The sequence below is a fragment of the Physeter macrocephalus genome, chromosome 20 (genome assembly GCF_002837175.3).
Source record: "Physeter macrocephalus isolate SW-GA chromosome 20, ASM283717v5, whole genome shotgun sequence".
Classification (NCBI taxonomy): Eukaryota; Metazoa; Chordata; class Mammalia; order Artiodactyla; family Physeteridae; genus Physeter; species Physeter macrocephalus.
This window is the reverse complement of record NC_041233.1, coordinates 2,279,008-2,301,223: the sequence shown is the minus strand read 5'-3', so window position 1 is coordinate 2,301,223 and position 22,216 is coordinate 2,279,008.

The window sequence follows — 22,216 nt, the reverse complement described above, 5'->3', positions numbered from 1 at the left end:
GTCACGAGAGGAAAGTAGCTCCTTGGGAGTTACTTGACAGAGTAGCTCCCAAGCCCATAGGTTTGGCAACTTTTATGGCAGCTCAGTATGTGGTACCAACATAGCTACCAAAGGAAAACAAGTGTTTCTATGCAAGAGGGACCTATCAGCGTAGACGCAAGATATATCTGGGTGTATTCAACACTTTGCAACCCGGAGGGAAGATGTTGAATCTGGGGGACGAGAATGCTCTCGGTCGTGGGTTGGGGGGTATTCGTGGGGCTTTTCTAGAAATTTCTTTGGTCTGATCCTCTGCTTCTATACAATCTTCTAATGAGCTTAGAAGCCTTCTGGGTGCCTTGATCCCAAAGAGAGGGGCACCCCAGGAGGAAATCAGTGATTCTGAGCCCCACCCAAACTCAGGCAGAAAGCAAGTGAGCAATTCTGAATGTAAGATTAACATAACAAAAATCAAGAGCAGCAATACCAGCTAGAAGCATAAATAAAAAGAAATCAACTCATAATGGCAGTCAAAAGTATAAAGTACCCAGGAATCAACTTCAACAAGTATACAAAGACGTCTTTAATGAAAACTATAAAAAAAGGAAATAGAAGATGTAGAAGAAAAGCTGAATAATCCTAGGTGGGATAACTTAATATTACAAAAATGTTCATTTTCCTCAAATCATTTTATAAAGTTAGTGCAACCTCAACAAAAATGGCAGTTGGATATTTTGATAAATTTGATAAATTTACACTAAATTTTAGGTGGAAAAATAATAGTTCACTGAAGAATGAGGGGGGCCTTGCCTGTCAGTTATGAAAACACATTTATGGGTATTGGTGCAGGACTAGATTATTAGATCAATGCAGAGCTTGGGGACAAACCCACACATATAAGGAGACTTAGTTTACAATCAAAGTGGCATCACAAATTGGCAGGGGAAAGGTGGATTCACTGTAGGAGAGATAAAAGTGGTTTCCTACACAATTCCACATAGAAGGTTGGGCTCCATATGGATTCAAGACCAAATTATAAAAGGTAAATGTGTAAAGCGAATAGAGGGAAATATCTTGTGACCTAGGGCCAGGAAGGACTTCTTTAATAAAAGTTCCAAAGGACAAACCATACAGCAGACTACTGATGACTCTCATAGATGAAAATTTAGGATTTCTGTCAGTGAGGTGCACTGTGGATAGAGTTAATTAGTGGAAAGGATGGGAGAAGATACTTGCTATGTCAACTCCAATAAAGGACAAATATCAAGAATACAGAGGGCACTCCTGCAAATCAACAAAAAGAGGCCAGCAACCTTAACAGAATTAACATTACAGAAAATCCTTAAAAACTGTCAAGCATATGAGAAGGTGCTTAAAATAATTGGTAATCAGAGAAGAAATTAGCTGGATAATGCCAAGTGTGGCAGAAAGGGGATAGAGCACTGGTTTTCAACTGGGGGTGATTTTGCCCCTCTTGGGGACCTTTGGTAGTGTTGGGAGACATTTTTTTTTTGTCACCGCCACTGAGGGAGAGTATGCCGTTTCGTCTAGGGGGTGGAGGCCAGAGATCCTCCCAAATATCCTACAGTGCACAGGACAGCCCCAGAACAAAGGATAATCTGGTCCAAAATGTCAATAGTGCTAAGGTTGAGAAACCCTGGGATAGAGGAGCTGTACAGCCATGTGTCAGGAGTAATCTGGTGCTATTTTGCTAAGCTAAGTGTTCGTATGTCCTGGGACCCTGCAGTTCTCCAGAACGTGTCTTATGGAAATTCTCACACAGGTACTTAAGGGACTATGTACAGGGCTGTTCACTGCTGCACTGTTTGTGGGAGTTGGAGGCTAGGTAGCTGCTATCATTGGGAAGATGGTTTGATGAAATGTGATGGACCCACACCATGGGTCATTATTAAAAGCAGAAAATTGGATGTGCACGTGGCAACGTGGGTGGATCTGAACAACTAAACTACTGAGAAAAAGCAAGAACAATGGGATACAGAATAATCCCTTTTGCATAAATTAGAAACATGCACACAAAATAAGACATTTAACAGTGGAGTGATTGCCTGTGGGAGGAACAGAGGTGGAAATAAGGGTAGCAGGGAAGAAATGTAACAGAGCTCTAGAGTGGACCGGTGGTGGTCATGTTTCAGTAGACGCCTTTGGGCAAACAAGTTTGCCATCTTTTGTCATCTAGGTCTGTTACTGCTCTCTCACATCAGACAGGATGTGAGACACTCTTTTGTTTAATTGGTGTGTTAGGTCGGAGGTGGCCCTTGGCCAGCACTGGTTAGATCTTCTGTGGCTTGGCTCCGTTTGCTTTTAATTTGTGTGACTCTGCAGTTGCAAATCAGCCAACATCTCTAAACCCTGAATCAATCCAGGCGCTTCTCTAATAGCTGGTGGGGCAACTAAGCAGATTGGGAGGAGAGTCGGGGTGGGAATTAGTGACACCTGATGCCCTGTGCCTTAGGGCACAGAGATGACACAGGCTGTGTGAGACTGGGCAGGGCCCTCTGCTGAGGAGAAGATGATTTCATCAGTTGGCCAGTGCCTTTGCCACAACAACCTGAAGTTTACCCCAACTAAGAATCTGCAGTAAAATTATACACAGTAATATGTGCAAGGATCTTTAAAAATTATTCTAAATGTTCTAACTACACTACAGAAAGTGTAGAAAACATAGTCTCCTGCTTTAACACAATACTGGCATCTTGAAGCATTTACTGCCAATCTTTTATTGTGAAAGTGTCCAAGTCCAAGCATGGAAAGCATGTGTCACAGGGACAGCCCAGACTGGAAATGAGGTCCAAATGCAAGTCTGGCAACCACATGGGCCCTGGTCATTCTCTTTGTGCTGTGTGCTCCATTGCTCTCCCTCCATCCCCTCATCTGGTCTCTCTCCACGGATTCATGTCAACATCTAGCTCCAGGATTGCAATAATATATATTTTTCTTCATAGTTCTTAGTGTCTTGCAGCCTGGCGCTAGGCACTGGCAATTTCATAGTGTATAATACAGACAGAGTTGCTACCCTTACGCAGGTTACATTCTAGTAGAGGAGGTGGACTATGCATATGACCACACAGTTTCATAGTTGGAAATTGTTAGAAGTAAACAAGATTTCTCCTTCTGGCAATGATAGAGTAATCAGGACTAGACTCAACCCTCTTGTTATAAACAACTAGAAAACTGGAGAAAATATATGTAACAGCAACTTGTATAGCCTTTGGACAACAGTCAGTGCAAGACTCTGATCTCGAGAGAAGGGAAACAAGTGAAGTAGAAGTCTTATAATCTTGGTTTTCTGACTTGAGGCATTTTTTAGACTGTGTTGCAAGGAGTCTCACTGAGCTGAGGAGAATGAGTTCGGGGATGAAAAAGATAGTTGGAATTTACAGGGGGGAATTGTGTAGAGAAGGAGCTCCAGATAAGTGCCTAGGATTCCCCTTGAGTATGTTGGAGACAATTTCTAGACTGCAGCACAGGGAGGGGACAATCCAAACAGAGCCTGGCAGTCTTCCTGAGGTGAAGAGAATGAATTTGGAGTTGGGGAGGCAAAGGGGACTAGAATGAAAAAGGCAGAGTTCCGGAAAGGAACTCTGCATAGGAACTCCTTAAGTCTTTGGCCCAAAACAAATCTGTACATGTGTTGGGTGACTCTTAATGTGCTGGGCAAGAACAACTTCCAAGGAAGAATAACCTCCAGTTATCAGGGAGCTGTAAGATAAGCAATTCTTAGAGTTCACACAAGGCCAGGAATCATTCACGTTCTCTCCAGTAAGGGTGCAGACCATGTTGAATATGTGGCCTCTCATCAGAGATTGTAGAAGGACCATGCACTAGAAGTGGGGTTAAATTAGTCTAAAAACAAAGGGTACGCTAGGTCTGCCCTAAAATAGTTTTAAAACAAGACATGAAAAGATCAAACCAATTCACAAATAACTTTGCTGCCTGCCAGAATATGTCCAACATGCTTTACAGGAATACTACAAAATCCAGCATTAAACATAAAAATCACAATGTTCAGCAACCAATCAAAAATTACTAGACATACAAATGAGCAGAGAAATATGACTCAAATAGGAGAAAATAGACCAACCTAGATATGACAGAATAGGTAGAATTGACAGATAGGAATTTTAAAACAGCTATTATAAATATGGTCCATATGCTCAAGGATGTTAAAGTAAAATGTGAAGAAGAGAGAAAGGGAACTTACAGAGATAAAACAATCTCTTAAATGAAAAGTTCATCAGAGTAGATTAAAATTAAATGACACACTGCAGAGATAAGTGAATGTGAAGGTAGCACTAGAATCTATCCAAAGTGAAGCAAAAAGATTAGGGAAAAAAATGAACAGAGCCTCAGTGTCATGTGGGAAAATATTAACTGATCCAGTAATAAAAATCCCAAAGGGCAAAAAGAGAGGGAGGGATGGAAAATAATATTTGAAGAAATAATGGCCAAATTTCCCCCAATTCAATAAAAACTATAGATACACGGATACAAGAATTTAATGAATCCCAAGTAGGACAAGCATACACACAGAGACACCCCAAACCATGCTGCAAATGGCCGAAAATCAGTAATAAAGAGAAAAACTACAAAACAGTCAGAGAAAAAGAGACATATTAAGTACAGACAGGGGAATAGAAAGAATTACCACAGAATTATCATCCCAAAATATACAAGCTTGAAGTAAATGGAATCACATCTTTTACAGTGCTAAAAAGAAAAATAGGGCTATCAAGCTAGAAGTTAATATACAACAATAACAAAAATCCTTCAGAACCAAAGGCAAAATTAAAACATATATACACACACACAGAGACACACATATAACAACCACAGAATACACAGTTTTTTCAAGTGTACGTGAAAAATTTACCAAGATACAATATGTGTTGGGCCATACAATAAGTCCCAGTAAAATGAGAAGAATTGAAATCATCCAGAGTATGATCTCTCATACCGGCATTGGTGATATAGTGGTGAGGACAGCTGCCTTCCAGACTATGACCTCTGATTGTAAAGTAATTAAATCAGAGATTAATAACTGGAAGATACATGGACGATCCTAATGTATTTAAATACTAAATATTACATTTGAAAATAACCCATTGGTCAAAAAAGTAATCACAAAAAAAATTAGAAAATATTTTGAACTGAAAGTACAGCATATCAAAATTAGTGATAGGCAACTAAAGCAGTGTTTAGAGGGAAATTTACAGCTTTAAACGCTTATATTAGAAAAGAAGAAAATTGTTCTGAAAAACCAATTATCTAAACTTCCACCATAAGAAACTAGAAGAACAAATTAAGCGGAAGGAAGGAAATAATAAAGAGTGGAAATCAGTTAAACAGAAAATGGGCCAAAAATAGTAAAATAGATGATTTTTTAAACGTTAGAACTTTGAAAAGATCAATAAAATTGATAAATTGCTAGCTAGGCTAATGAAAAACAAAGATATATCATTTACATGCACACACACAAAGAGACACAAATTACTAATATCAGGAATGAAATAGGGACATAACTACAGATACTTCAGATGTTAAAATGATAATAAAAGATTATTATAAACAATTTTATTCCAAATAGTATAAGTTAGATGGAATGGACCACTTCACTGAAAGTTACAACCTATTAAAAGTGATTCAAAGGAAATAGAAACCCTGAATTTCCCTACAAAGAAATTTATCTTTATTTGAAATCTTCCTCCCCAAAATCTCTAGGTTCCGATGATTTCACTGGTGAGTTCTACTAAAATATGTAATAATACCAATTTTACACAAACTTTTTAAAATAGAGAAAGGAAGAATTCTACCCATCTCATGTTATGAGGTCAACATTAATTACCCTGGCACCAAAATCAGATAAGGACATTACAAAACAATAAAGAAAAAAAAGCAAAAACCTATAGATCAATATTCATATCATGAACACAGATGCAAAAATATCTAACAAAATATTGGGAAAACAAATCCGGTAGTATTTTAAAATAATAATGTATCATGACCAAGTGGGGTTTATGCCAGGAATTCAAGATATGGTAGTCAATTTGACTAGGTTATAGATACTACCCAGTGATATAGTCAAACACTAAGTATGCTGTGTGGTATTTTATAGATGTGGTTAACATCTACAATCAGTTGACTTTCTAAGAGATTCCTTTGATAATATTTGTGGACCTCATCCAATCACTTGAAAGGCCTTAAGAGCAAAAACTGAGGTTTCACAGAGAAGAAGTTCAAGTCCTACCTGAGTCTGCCCTTCAGATTTTGGACTCACCAGGCCCCACAATCATGTGAGCCAAGTCCTTAAAATAAGTCATTCACGTATATATATGTTCCCTATTGGTTCTGTTTCTCTGGAGAACACTGACTAATACACAAAATTTGTTTAGCATTTGAAATTCAGTTAATGTAATTTACCATATTAGCAGAATTAAGGAGAAAAGCCAGTTGATAGTCTCAATAGATGCAGGAAAAGTATTAGGCAAAATCCAACACCCAATCATGATAAAAATTCTCAGCAGGCTTGAAATAGGCAGGGACTTCCTCAACCTGATAAGGGGCATCTTTGAAAATTCTACATCTAATGTCATATTTAATGGCAAAAGACTGAATCCTTTTCCTTTCAGATTAGGAATAAGCAAGGATCTCCTCCCTCACCACTTCTACTCAGCATTGAGTTGGCAGTCCTAGACAGCTTAATAAAGCAAGAGATAGAAATTAATGTCATAAACTTAAAAAAAAATAAAGCTCTCTTTATTTGCAGTTGACATCATTATACACATATGATATACATGTGGATGCCTAAAGAATCCATAGAAATCATATGCAAATTTAGAAATGTTACAGGACAGAAGGTTAGTATTTAAAAATCAATTGTTGGGCTTCCCTGGTGGCGCAGTGGTTGAGAGTCCGCCTGCCGATGCAGGGGACACGGGTTCGTGCCCCGGTCCGGGAAGATCCCACATGCCGCGGAGCGGCTGGGCCCGTGAGCCATGGCCACGGAGCCTGTGCTCTGCAACGGGAGAGGCCACAGCAGTGAGAGACCCGCGTACCAAAAAAAAAAAAAAAAAATCAATTGTATTTCTATATACTAGCAATAATATGGAAAATTTAAAAATGTAATGACATTTACAAGATTATCAAAAACCATGACATTATAACACAATATGTAGGTTCGTGCCCCGGTCCGGGAAGATCCCACATGCCGCGGAGCGGCTGGGCCCGTGAGCCATGGCCACGGAGCCTGTGCTCTGCAACGGGAGAGGCCACAGCAGTGAGAGACCCGCGTACCAAAGAAAAAAAAAAAAAATCAATTGTATTTCTATATACTAGCAATAATATGGAAAATTTAAAAATGTAATGGCATTTACAAGATTATCAAAAACCATGACATTATAACACAATATGTATACTATGTATATTCTAAAAACTATAAAACATTGCTGAAATTTAAAAACAGCTAAATACATGGAGAATACATGATGTTCATGCTTTGGAAGACTCAATATTGTTAAGATATTAATTCTTTCCAAATTGATCTATAGATTCAATGCCAACCAAATAAAATCTTAAGTTTTTTTTTGTAGAAATCAACAAGTTGATTCTAAAATGTATATGGAAATTCAAATGACCTAAAATAGGCAGAACAGTTTTGAGAAGAAGAACAATGTTGAAGGACTTAGCCTGATTTGAAGACTTATTATAAAGCCAGAGTAATCAAGGTAGTGTGGTATTGACATAAGGACAATTATGGAATGGAAAATCCCCAAACAGCCCCAGACATAGAGAGTTGAATTTTTTTGACAAATATGCCAAAATAATTCAATGATGAAAGAATAGACTTTTCAACAAATGGTTCTAGAAGAATATCCATTTGGGGAAGAAAAATGATTTTGACCCTTACCTCACGCCATATACAAAAATTAACTTCAAATGGATCATAAACAGAAACAGAAAAATTAAAAGTTTAAAATATCTAGAAGAAAATATAGAAGAAAATAGTAATTGCATGTATTAGAAGGATTCTGGGAGAACCCACCACTGTATCATAGGGAGAGCTGAACAAGTAGGCCTGGGCACAGTGCAGAACCAGCGATCCCTGTGGGCCTCTGCCATGAGGACTCCTCTAGGATACGAGAGGAGGTACACAGTACCACCTAGGAAGTAGTCTTGCCAGAAAGAAAAAAAGATTAAAACTGAATGCAGAGAAGCCTCTACAGTTATCCTACATTAACAGGAAAAACGAGATGGTAGAGAAACAAGATTGATGGGCCCACAAAAAAGCAAACCGACTAATCTAGAATGTGGGGCATTCTAGAGGCGTGTGTTTCCGTCCTCGGAAAAGCAGATGCCAAGATCATGGCGTCTGAGACGTGCAAGAGATGTATTGGGGGAAGCAGCTGTGAGGAAAAATGACGGGGAGTTGGTGGAGGAGGCTGAGAGAGCCACTGGCCTGCAATGCAGCTCCAACCTCTGCCGAGGAAAGAGGGAAGCAGAGGAGGCTGGGTCGGAAAAGTCTTAGCCTGTGGTTAAGGCTACAGTGGTCTGCGTGGTCATTCTCTAGGAGGTGGCAAAAGCTGACTGGGCTCCAAGCACCTTCCAGCTTGTGTGTCTCTGCTCCAGTTAGCAAATTCTAGGGAGAGAGAGAGAGAAGAGAGGAGAGGAGAGAGAAAGAAAACGATCCAGCTTTGGCCAGCCGTCTACAATCACCCCTGAATCCACGTGGCCAGGGGACAGAAAGACATGCCCTGTTTCATAACCTCAGGGGCTATTACTCTGGTTCTTGCAGCTCCTCAATTGGTCTGTCCATTCAGCAGGATAGTGAGGACAGATCACTCCAGTAACTGTATGGAGAATGGCTGGTGTAGGGCTGGAGCTGTTTAGCGGGAGACCATTTAGGAAACAATTACAGGTACTTTGCAGTTTAACACTTCCTTGAATGTTTTCCACTCACCTTGAACTGCAGTGCTCACTGGGTTGGGTTATTTTACTTAGCTCACAGGGGGTAATTTTCTTTACATCCATTTGCAGTCATGCTTCCCTAGAGACCTCCACGGGGCTTACCCTTATGCAAACTCTGCCCCCAGTACTTTCCCCAAGAGACCAAAAGGGAACATGAAGAAGGAAGCTGATTCTAGAGCCCATAATGGCAGCTGAATTTTTTTGTAACTTCTCAAAAGCTGGTCCCAGCTGGATGGACCTTGTGAACTGAAAGAAAAGTCTTGGTAGTTAAAGTGGTAGTGTCAGGCAGGAGTGGGCCCCAGGCACCAAACCGATCTGGTTTGGATCCACTTGAAGGCATGGTGACGGATGAGTTGGCCTATCAAGACCCTTCCTCCTTATATTTCAGTTAAATTGAATGTTGAATAGGCTGGTTTATCAAGCCAGATATTCTGAAGGAGATGATTTTAACCAGCTTTCTTGTATAGCCAATTTGGTGGTGGGACTCTTATTTTGAAGTGGCTATTTGGACATAGCTGCATAAAAATGTATGACAATGAAAACCACAGTTTATTGTTGACAAAGAACGTGCACAGTTCCTTGTTCGTACCCCATTCAGGGACCCTGCCCATCTCTCATCGCATTCCCAATCCTCACCCCTGGAGTGGGCATCTGCGTGGGGTGAGGCTTGTGAAGTGGCTGAGGATATGTATAGGTTTTCCATTGACGCTATAAAAAATTACTACAAACTTGGTGCTTTAAATTCATTATCTTACACTTTGTAGGTCAGAAGTCGAATGCACAGGTCTCATTGAGCTAATATCAAAGTGTCAGCAGCAAAAGTGAATATAACGTAATACATATAGTGAATAAAACAAAAAAAGCAGCAACTCACAGATATAGAGAACAAACTAGTGGTTACCAGTGGGAAGAGAGATTCAGAGGGGCAGTACAGGGGTAGGGGGTTGAGAGGTACAAACTCTTATGTATAAAATAAACTACAAGGATATATTGCACAACACAGGGAATATAGCCAATATTTTATAATAACTATAAATGGAGTATAACCTTCCAAAATTATGAATCACTATATTGTACACCTGTAACTTATATACTATTGTACAACTATATTTCAATTAAAAAATTAAAATAAATTAAAAAAAATCAAACCCAAAGAAACCTTGCCCAGCAGATAATGCCTTGTGGAGTAGCATCCAGTGACTATTTGTGCTGTGCTCTTCACTTAGTGATGATAAATAGATAGGCACACAGCTGCCCTACCTTGGGAGGTCCTTGGCCATCTGTAGAGCACTTGCCTTCATTCTCTCTCCGTCACTGAGATGACTGATGGTGGCCCCCTGGGCTGTAGGGGAACGAGGAACCCTGGGATGACGATAAAGCCTCCTGCCAGGGTTGCTGGAGGCTGGCGAGAGCTCTGGGGCTGGGAACTAAAGATGGCCCCTCCCGTGATGCCCAGCGTCCATCCTCCATGCCAAGACAGTAAGTCCAGAGGGTGTGCACTGCCCCAGAGCTGGGACACGGGGGAGACACGAAGAAGTATAAAGGCGTCACTGCTGCTCCCGGAAGTGTCGCTGGGGAGTTAGAGTGAGCTACAGTTGAAAAAGTCACTGCAATTTACCAACTGCCAGGACTTGAGGGAGGGTAACGGATCAGAGAGCAGGGGTGTGGAGCAAGCAGGTGGGGAAGGCACCACGAAAGAGCAGGATTTCACCTTCTGGGCTACTTTTTACCTGCCCCCCTCTCAGATGGAACAGCTGTGGGGGGCAAGATGTCATTTTCCCTGTGGCAGTGGGGTGGTCTCCTCATTTGTGGTCGAGACAGCAAGAGCTCTCTGGTACGTTTGAATTAATACAATAAAAGTTATCATTTATTATACACTTAACATATGCCAGCCAACTGGTATACTAGGTGTTTTATTTTTATGTCATTTAATCCTTACCATACTACAAGTGAAGTTAGTATTATTATTAATCCCATTTTACAGACCATGAAACTGAGGTGCTAAGTAACTTCTCCGAGGTGACTCAGCTAGTAAGTGACCAAACTGGGATTCAAGCCCCCGTTCACCTGAGTTCCAAGCACATGCATGATTATTTGGCAGAGGTCATAACTATCCTTCAAACTCAACAAAGCAGTGGTTTCCTGAAAGGGAAATCTATTTACTCTGAAACATCTTTATGCTTCCTCTTGTATAACATCAAATTCACTGAGCTGTGATTCCCAAAACCTTTGTGTCCTTTCTTTCCTTAGAGCACAAAAGCTACAAAGAGCCCATTTTCCTGAGCTACACACTGGTCCTTCTTTTCATATGCTTATTTGGTGTTAGAGTGAAAAATTAGTTTGGTCAGTTTAACACCCAGTTTTACATGAATAATGTTCTTGATTTTTTTTTTTTTTAATAAAAGCTGTTGTTCCCTTGTCCTCGGGTGGCCCTTGGTGTCTTGCACTGCCATTCCCATTTGGGGTGAATCTCCGAGTGCCCACAACGGAGATACGCTGTGGCGTTGCCTGTCGCTGGGAGAGGGGACCTGTGTCTAAAGAACGCCATCCCTGGGAGGAGAAAACAGCATCTCCTCTCAGGGACAAGCAGCCCAGCATAGGAGGAAAAGTCACCTTCAAAACATGCAGCAGGGAGAGTCCGCCTGCCGATGCAGGGGACACGGGTTCGTGCCCCGGTCCGGGAAGATCCCACATGCCGCGGAGCGGCTGGGCCCGTGAGCCATGGCCACGGAGCCTGTGCTCTGCAACGGGAGAGGCCACAGCAGTGAGAGACCCGCGTACCAAAGAAAAAAAAAAAAAATCAATTGTATTTCTATATACTAGCAATAATATGGAAAATTTAAAAATGTAATGGCATTTACAAGATTATCAAAAACCATGACATTATAACACAATATGTATACTATGTATATTCTAAAAACTATAAAACATTGCTGAAATTTAAAAACAGCTAAATACATGGAGAATACATGATGTTCATGCTTTGGAAGACTCAATATTGTTAAGATATTAATTCTTTCCAAATTGATCTATAGATTCAATGCCAACCAAATAAAATCTTAAGTTTTTTTTTGTAGAAATCAACAAGTTGATTCTAAAATGTATATGGAAATTCAAATGACCTAAAATAGGCAGAACAGTTTTGAGAAGAAGAACAATGTTGAAGGACTTAGCCTGATTTGAAGACTTATTATAAAGCCAGAGTAATCAAGGTAGTGTGGTATTGACATAAGGACAATTATGGAATGGAAAATCCCCAAACAGCCCCAGACATAGAGAGTTGAATTTTTTTGACAAATATGCCAAAATAATTCAATGATGAAAGAATAGACTTTTCAACAAATGGTTCTAGAAGAATATCCATTTGGGGAAGAAAAATGATTTTGACCCTTACCTCACGCCATATACAAAAATTAACTTCAAATGGATCATAAACAGAAACAGAAAAATTAAAAGTTTAAAATATCTAGAAGAAAATATAGAAGAAAATAGTAATTGCATGTATTAGAAGGATTCTGGGAGAACCCACCACTGTATCATAGGGAGAGCTGAACAAGTAGGCCTGGGCACAGTGCAGAACCAGCGATCCCTGTGGGCCTCTGCCATGAGGACTCCTCTAGGATACGAGAGGAGGTACACAGTACCACCTAGGAAGTAGTCTTGCCAGAAAGAAAAAAAGATTAAAACTGAATGCAGAGAAGCCTCTACAGTTATCCTACATTAACAGGAAAAACGAGATGGTAGAGAAACAAGATTGATGGGCCCACAAAAAAGCACCGACTAATCTAGAATGTGGGGCATTCTAGAGGCGTGTGTTTCCGTCCTCGGAAAAGCAGATGCCAAGATCATGGCGTCTGAGACGTGCAAGAGATGTATTGGGGGAAGCAGCTGTGAGGAAAAATGACGGGGAGTTGGTGGAGGAGGCTGAGAGAGCCACTGGCCTGCAATGCAGCTCCAACCTCTGCCGAGGAAAGAGGGAAGCAGAGGAGGCTGGGTCGGAAAAGTCTTAGCCTGTGGTTAAGGCTACAGTGGTCTGCGTGGTCATTCTCTAGGAGGTGGCAAAAGCTGACTGGGCTCCAAGCACCTTCCAGCTTGTGTGTCTCTGCTCCAGTTAGCAAATTCTAGGGAGAGAGAGAGAGAAGAGAGGAGAGGAGAGAGAAAGAAAACGATCCAGCTTTGGCCAGCCGTCTACAATCACCCCTGAATCCACGTGGCCAGGGGACAGAAAGACATGCCCTGTTTCATAACCTCAGGGGCTATTACTCTGGTTCTTGCAGCTCCTCAATTGGTCTGTCCATTCAGCAGGATAGTGAGGACAGATCACTCCAGTAACTGTATGGAGAATGGCTGGTGTAGGGCTGGAGCTGTTTAGCGGGAGACCATTTAGGAAACAATTACAGGTACTTTGCAGTTTAACACTTCCTTGAATGTTTTCCACTCACCTTGAACTGCAGTGCTCACTGGGTTGGGTTATTTTACTTAGCTCACAGGGGGTAATTTTCTTTACATCCATTTGCAGTCATGCTTCCCTAGAGACCTCCACGGGGCTTACCCTTATGCAAACTCTGTCCCCAGTACTTTCCCCAAGAGACCAAAAGGGAACATGAAGAAGGAAGCTGATTCTAGAGCCCATAATGGCAGCTGAATTTTTTTGTAACTTCTCAAAAGCTGGTCCCAGCTGGATGGACCTTGTGAACTGAAAGAAAAGTCTTGGTAGTTAAAGTGGTAGTGTCAGGCAGGAGTGGGCCCCAGGCACCAAACCGATCTGGTTTGGATCCACTTGAAGGCATGGTGACGGATGAGTTGGCCTATCAAGACCCTTCCTCCTTATATTTCAGTTAAATTGAATGTTGAATAGGCTGGTTTATCAAGCCAGATATTCTGAAGGAGATGATTTTAACCAGCTTTCTTGTATAGCCAATTTGGTGGTGGGACTCTTATTTTGAAGTGGCTATTTGGACATAGCTGCATAAAAATGTATGACAATGAAAACCACAGTTTATTGTTGACAAAGAACGTGCACAGTTCCTTGTTCGTACCCCATTCAGGGACCCTGCCCATCTCTCATCGCATTCCCAATCCTCACCCCTGGAGTGGGCATCTGCGTGGGGTGAGGCTTGTGAAGTGGCTGAGGATATGTATAGGTTTTCCATTGACGCTATAAAAAATTACTACAAACTTGGTGCTTTAAATTCATTATCTTACACTTTGTAGGTCAGAAGTCGAATGCACAGGTCTCATTGAGCTAATATCAAAGTGTCAGCAGCAAAAGTGAATATAACGTAATACATATAGTGAATAAAACAAAAAAAGCAGCAACTCACAGATATAGAGAACAAACTAGTGGTTACCAGTGGGAAGAGAGATTCAGAGGGGCAGTACAGGGGTAGGGGGTTGAGAGGTACAAACTCTTATGTATAAAATAAACTACAAGGATATATTGCACAACACAGGGAATATAGCCAATATTTTATAATAAATGGAGTATAACCTTCCAAAATTATGAATCACTATATTGTACATCTGTAACTTATATACTATTGTACAACTATATTTCAATTAAAAAATTAAAATAAATTTAAAAAAATCAAACCCAAAGAAACCTTGCCCAGCAGATAATGCCTTGTGGAGTAGCATCCAGTGACTATTTGTGCTGTGCTCTTCACTTAGTGATGATAAATAGATAGGCACACAGCTGCCCTACCTTGGGAGGTCCTTGGCCATCTGTAGAGCACTTGCCTTCATTCTCTCTCCGTCACTGAGATGACTGATGGTGGCCCCCTGGGCTGTAGGGGAACGAGGAACCCTGGGATGACGATAAAGCCTCCTGCCAGGGTTGCTGGAGGCTGGCGAGAGCTCTGGGGCTGGGAACTAAAGATGGCCCCTCCCGTGATGCCCAGCGTCCATCCTCCATGCCAAGACAGTAAGTCCAGAGGGTGTGCACTGCCCCAGAGCTGGGACACGGGGGAGACACGAAGAAGTATAAAGGCGTCACTGCTGCTCCCGGAAGTGTCGCTGGGGAGTTAGAGTGAGCTACAGTTGAAAAAGTCACTGCAATTTACCAACTGCCAGGACTTGAGGGAGGGTAACGGATCAGAGAGCAGGGGTGTGGAGCAAGCAGGTGGGGAAGGCACCACGAAAGAGCAGGATTTCACCTTCTGGGCTACTTTTTACCTGCCCCCCTCTCAGATGGAACAGCTGTGGGGGGCAAGATGTCATTTTCCCTGTGGCAGTGGGGTGGTCTCCTCATTTGTGGTCGAGACAGCAAGAGCTCTCTGGTACGTTTGAATTAATACAATAAAAGTTATCATTTATTATACACTTAACATATGCCAGCCAACTGGTATACTAGGTGTTTTATTTTTATGTCATTTAATCCTTACCATACTACAAGTGAAGTTAGTATTATTATTAATCCCATTTTACAGACCATGAAACTGAGGTGCTAAGTAACTTCTCCGAGGTGACTCAGCTAGTAAGTGACCAAACTGGGATTCAAGCCCCCGTTCACCTGAGTTCCAAGCACATGCATGATTATTTGGCAGAGGTCATAACTATCCTTCAAACTCAACAAAGCAGTGGTTTCCTGAAAGGGAAATCTATTTACTCTGAAACATCTTTATGCTTCCTCTTGTATAACATCAAATTCACTGAGCTGTGATTCCCAAAACCTTTGTGTCCTTTCTTTCCTTAGAGCACAAAAGCTACAAAGAGCCCATTTTCCTGAGCTACACACTGGTCCTTCTTTTCATATGCTTATTTGGTGTTAGAGTGAAAAATTAGTTTGGTCAGTTTAACACCCAGTTTTACATGAATAATGTTCTTGATTTTTTTTTTTTTTAATAAAAGCTGTTGTTCCCTTGTCCTCGGGTGGCCCTTGGTGTCTTGCACTGCCATTCCCATTTGGGGTGAATCTCCGAGTGCCCACAACGGAGATACGCTGTGGCGTTGCCTGTCGCTGGGAGAGGGGACCTGTGTCTAAAGAACGCCATCCCTGGGAGGAGAAAACAGCATCTCCTCTCAGGGACAAGCAGCCCAGCATAGGAGGAAAAGTCACCTTCAAAACATGCAGCAGGGGAATTCCTGGTGGCGCAGTGGTTAAGAATCTGCCTGCCAATGCAGGGCACACAGGTTCGAGCCCTGGTCCGGGAAGATCCCACATGCCACGGAGCAACAAAGCCCGTGCGCCACAACTACAGAGCCCACGCTCTAGAGCCCGCGAGTCAAAACTACTGAGCCCATGTGCCACAACTACTGAAGCCTTAGCCCCTAGAGCTCGTGCTCCCCAACAAGAGAAGCCACCGCAGTGAGAAGCCCGAGCACCGCAACGAAGAGTAGCCCCTGCTCGCCACAACTAGAGAAAGCCCGCGCGCAGCAACGAAGACCCAACGCAGCCAAATAAATAAATAAATAGATAAATAAATAAATTTATTGGGGAAAAAAAAGTACAGCAGGGGACTTCCCTGGTGGCCCAGTGGGTAAGATTCCGCTCTCCCATTGCAGGGGCCCTGGGTTCGATCCCTGGTCGGGGAATTAGATCCCGCATGCATGCCGCCACTAAAGATCCCGAATGCCGGAACTAAGACCCGGCGCATCCAAAATAATAAATAAATAAATAAATAAATAAATATTGGGAAAAAAAAAAAAGTACAGCAGCAGGAGTAGCTTGCCTGGCCGTCTCTTTTCTTGGCTTTCAGATTTTGTCTGGTACTTCCCCTCTCTGAGCTTTATTACCCTTCTCTCCAAATTAACATCAGCATGGTATAACATTTTTGAAATTTCTGGCACAAAATAGCCACTCACTAAATGTTAGATGAATCCACACTCCTTCATAGCGTAGTGTTAGGCTGTAGATGCATTTAAATTATGTCCCTCATAAACTCTATCTATCCATATGAGACATTTTAGAATAATATTTTAAGGGACCTTCCCTGGTGGACGAGTGGTAAAGGATCCACCTTACAATGCAGGGGATGGGGGTTCGATCTCTGGTCGGGGAACTAAGAGCCCACATGCCACGGGGCAACTAAGCCCACGTGCCACAACTACTGAGCTCGTGTGCCTCAACTAGAGCCCGTGTGCTGCAAACTACAGAGCCCACGTGCCCTGGAGCCTGTGCACCACAACTAGAGAAGAGAAAACCCTCACGCCACTACTAGGGAGAAGCCCCTGCGCCACAACGAAGAGCCCACATGCAGCTACTAAGACCCGACGCAGCCAAAAATAAATAAATAAATAATAAATTAAAAAAAATAAAATAATATTTTAAAATTGTATAGTGCTTTAGATACTACAGAGCAAATGTATTTATTTCAAAGCCTGGATGACAGAGCCTATGAAGCATGTGTTTTTTCAGACTCAAAAATCTTAATGTCCTATAGGGAGCCATGTCCTGACCTGCATTTGGACTCTAACTGTGAGGGCTGTCTGGGGCTGCCACAGTGGTCTAGTGGGAAATCTATGGGACAGGTCGATGTCAGAGCCCACCTCCACTTTTGAGTTCTGTGACCTGAAACAGGTAACTTTCCCTCTCTAAGCCTCAGTTTCCTCTCTGCAAAATGAGCCCAATCATCACACTTTACAGAGTTGTGAGGCCCCGTAAATGCAGGTTTGCAAAGCCCTGGACCCTCAGTGGTGGTCGTCAGCTCTACACCCCAAGCCCTCGAGCTGATGGAGGAGAGGTTGGAGAGTTATGTGGTCCTGCCCCTAAGTCACCACCATGCTGGGGTGGGGTCGGGGGTTGGGGTCCATTGGCATTTTTCAATCTGTGGTAATTGAATTCTTTTTAAAAAAATTAATATTTATTGGAGTATAGTTGACTTACAATGTTGTATTCATTTCAGGTGTACAGCAAAGTGATTCAGTTATAGATTACATATATCCACTCTTTTTAGATTCTTTTCCCATATAGGCCATTACAGGGTATTGAGCAGAGTTCCCTGGGCTATATAGTAGGTTCTTATTAGTTAATCTATTTTATGTATAGTAGCATGTATATGTCAATCCCAATCTCCCAATTTATCCCTTCCCCCTTTTCCCCCTTGCTAACCATACGTTGGTTTTCTACATCTGTGACTATTTCTGTTTTGTAAATAAGTTCATCTGTACCATTTTTTTTAGATTCCACATATAAGCGATATCATATGATATTTGTCCTTTTGTATGACTTACTTTACTCAGTATGACAATCTCTAGGTCCATCCATGTCGCTGCAAATAGCATTATTTCGTTCTTTTTTATGGCTGAGTAATATTCTATTGTATATATGTACCACATCTTCTTTATCCATTCATCTGTCAATGGACATTTAAGTTGCTTACATGTCCTGGCTATTGTAAGTAGTGCTGCAATGAACATTGGGGTGCATGTATCTTTTCAGATTAATGTTTTCTCTGGATATAAGCCCAGGAGTGGGATTGCTGGATCATATGGTAGCTCTATTTTTAGTTTTTTAAGGAACCTCCATACTGTTCTCCATACTGGCTGTACCAGTTTACATTCCCGCCAACAGTTTAGGAGGGTTCCCTTTATTCCACACCCTCTCCAGCATTTATTGTTTCTAGATTTTTTGATGATGACCATTCTGACAGGTGTGAGGTGATACCTCATTGTAGTTTTGATTTGCATTTCTCTAATAGTTAGTGATGTTGAACACTTTTTCATGTGCTTTTGGACATCTTTATGTCTTCTTTGGAGAAATGTCTATTTAGATCTTCCACCCATTTTTTGATTGGGTTGCTTATGTTTTTTTGATATTGAGGTGCATGAACTGTTTGTATATTTTGGAGATTAATCCTTGGTCGGTCTCTTTGTTTGCAAATATGTCTCCCATTCTGTTGGTTGTCTTTTTGTTTTGTTTATGGTTCCCTTTGCTGTGCAACAGCTTTTAAATTTAATTAGGGCCCATTCATTTTTGTTTTTATTTTCATTACTCTAGGAAATGGAGCAAAAAAGATCTTGCTGCAATTAATGTCAAAGAGTGTTCTCCTTATGTTTTCCTGTAAGAGTTTTATAGTATCCGGTCTTACACTTAGGCCTTTAATCCATTTTGAGTTTATTTTTGTGTATGGTGTTAGAGAATGTTCTAATTTCATTCTTTTACATGTAGCTGCCCAGTTTTCCCAGCACCACTTATTGAAGAGAGTGTCTTTTCTCCATGGTATATTCTTGCCTCCTTTGTCATAGATTAGGTGACCATAGGTGCATGGGTTTATCTCTGGACTTTCTATCCTGTTCCATTGATCTATATTTCGGGTTTTGTGTCAGCACCATACTGTTTTGATTACTGTAGCTTTGTAGTATAGTTTGAAGTCAGGGATTCTGATTCCTCCAGCTCCGTTTTTCATTATCAAGATTGCTTTGGGGTCTTTTGTGTTTCTACACAAATTGTAAAATTTTTTGTTCTAGTTCTGTGAAAAATGCCATTGGTAATTTGATAGGGATTGCATTGAATCTGTAGATTACTTTGGGTAGTATTGTCATTTTGATACTACTGCTTCTTCCAATCCAAGAACATGATATATCTCTCCATCTGTTTATGTCATCTTTGATTTCTTTCATCAGTATCTTACAGTTTTCGGAGTACAGGTCTTAAAACGTTGAGGGCCGGCTTTGGGGGACACCTTGGAGAAGTTTGGTGGCTGGTCTGCCCCCTTCATCTGGAGAGCTCTAATTTGATCTCTTTTCTATTGTGAGGTTTACATCAGATCTTTGTTGTGAAAAATTTTCTGGTGGAAAAATCAAAGTTGGAGTCCACTGGGTAGTGTCAGTGTTGGGTTGTTTTGGTTTCTCACCTTCTCTGAGCCTAAGGAGTCCTGCAAGTCCTCGAGCTGGCCTTATTTAAGCTCATAGCTGTCCCAGATTAGAAAGGTCTATAGGAGCTACTTGTACCACTGTTGGATAATGCTGAGCAGTCCTATAGAGCAGTCCTGGCCACATGTGGCTACTGACCCCTTGAAATGGGGCAAGTGCTAATTGAGATGTGCTGGAAATGCAAGATACAACACTGGATTTCAAAGACTTAGTATGAAAGATGAAGGTAAAATATTTCATTGATAATCTTGCTATATTGATTACATGTTGAAATAATATTTTAGACATACAGGGTTAAATAAATATTAAAATATTAAAAATATTAAAATATTAAAATCCCTTTATACATTTTTAGATGTAGTTACCAGAAAACTTACAATTTTCCTAGGAGTTACAAATACCAACAGGCACGTGAAAAGGTGCTCAGCATCACTCATCATCAGGGAAATGTAAATCAAAACCACCAGGAGATATCACCTCACACCTCAGATTAGCTCTCATCAAAAAGATAAGAAATAACAAGTGTTGGTGAGGATGTGGAGAAAAGGGAACACTTCTACACTGTTGGTGTGAGTGTAAATTGGTGTAGCCACTATGGAAAACAGTATGGAGGTTCCTCCAAAAATTAAGAATAGAACTAGCAAGGACTTCCCTGGCTGTCCAGTGGTTAAGACTTTGCCTTCCAATGCAGCGGGTGTGGGTTTGATCCCCGGTTGGGGAGCTAAGATCCCACATGCCTTGTGGCCAAAAAACCAAAACATAAAACAGAAGCAATATTGTAACAAATTCAATAAAAGATTTAAAAAATGGTCCACATCAAAAAGAAAATCTTAAAAAAAAAATAGAACTACCATATGACCAGCAATTTCACTTCTGTTTATTTATCTGAAGAAAATGAAAACACTAACTTGAAAAGATATATGCACCCCTACATTCATTGCAGTATTATTTACAGTAGACAAGATATGGAAGCAATACAAGTGTCCATCAACAGACGAATGGATATATATACAATGGAACACAACTAAGTCTAAAAAGAAGGAAATCTACCTTTTGTGATAACATGGATGAAGCTTGGGGGCATTGTGCTTACTGAAATAAGTCAGACAAGAGAAAGACAAGCACTGTATGATTTCACTTATATGTGAAATCTAAAAACAAAACGGAACTCATAGATACAGAGAACAGATTGCTGGTTGCCAGAAGCAAGGGTTGGGGGAGGGGCAGAAATGGGTGGGTGTGGTCGAAAGGTACAAACTTCCAGTTACAAAATTTAGAAAAAATGATATGGTGGCTCACATTATATTCCTAGTAGGCAGCATAGTCCAGCACTTCGTCCCCTCCAGAGGGCCTTCCCATGCACTCTTCCATTTGATTTGTGCAACAGCTCTGTGTAGGACTGAGGTATGCACTGGATTCTCATGAGTCATGTAGACGGAAGGCTGAGATCTCGTCCTGCTTATGATGCCTGTGACTTCAATCAAGTTTGTTTCCTTCTCTGGCAGGCCCCCATGGTTCTTGGAAAGCTCGGACCGGACAGTGTACAAGACCAAACAGTGTAGCATAGGTGTCATCAACTTCATAAGGGGATGAGAAGGCTTTTCCACTCGGGGGGTGACACCTGTCCCTGCTGGGCAAGCTCCCTCCCTTTCCTCTCTCCTGCAGGGAGTCCACCATGAGCCTCAAGGCTACACACTCCCTCCCAACCTGCTGGACCAATGCGTTGTCAGATCAATTTGAGTGGGGAGGACCCCTGCAAAGGGCAGGTCTGCCTGTTGGCTTACCCCGACCTTTTGGGATGGGGAGTCAGGAAAATAAACAAAACTGACCTCAAAGAATTGTGCAGAATGGGTCCTGGGTCAAGGAGATTCTCCGTGCAGCTGCTTTTCCTGCAAATAGCGAGTGGGTTTTGAATCTTTACCAGACCACTCTTTCTAATGACTCCTTCACCCCACCCCTGCTCCCCCAGGAAGATGGTGACCATTCTTTCCATTTTCCAGTTGAAAAAATAGAGGAAAAGAGAGGTTGAGTGTTCTGTTCAATGGCACCCAACCAGACAATGGCAGAGCAAAAGCAGCGTCCAGGGGTGTGGAGAGCAAGGGAGGTGAGGTAAGGAGGCTGAACGGGGCAGGAGGAAGTGGAGCAGCTGGCCAAGGGCGGCCGCACAGATGAGTGGCCGTGACACTTGTGGTCCATGAATGAGGCTGGACACATTGTCTGTGTTGGAGAGCCACTGGTCCTTTCCTTGGGTGAGACCCCTTCAGGCCTGGTGCCGCCCCCAGCCTTGCTCCACGTCTGATGGGAGTGCCAGGGTCGGGCCGGGAGAATCCCTCCCCTGTGCCTTGTCAGGGCATTCTGTGGGTTTGATTGTTGTTGGACAGCAGGGTGGAGCAACCCAGGCAGCAGCCACATCCTCTAAAATACAGCTTCTAAAAGCATCCCT